Consider the following 218-nt stretch of genomic DNA (forward strand, 5'->3'; position numbering starts at 1 on the left):
TTGTCTGAACAAATGTGTAACAACCCAAATCCATACATTGCATATAACACATATTTCATACCTAGAATACATGTTTTCCCCACAAAGGTCTATAATACAAGAGTCTATAACGTGAAATACATAACTCAAAAATTCAAAAAGTAMAWRCTCTTGTATCCTAGCATCTATGCTCCAAAACATAGCTAATTAAGATCTTCACACAATAGGGAAGTAATTCA

The sequence above is a fragment of the Cynara cardunculus genome, unplaced genomic scaffold (assembly GCF_001531365.2).
Source record: "Cynara cardunculus var. scolymus isolate 2C unplaced genomic scaffold, CcrdV1 Un_Scaffold_5594, whole genome shotgun sequence".
Lineage (NCBI taxonomy): Eukaryota > Viridiplantae > Streptophyta > Magnoliopsida > Asterales > Asteraceae > Cynara > Cynara cardunculus.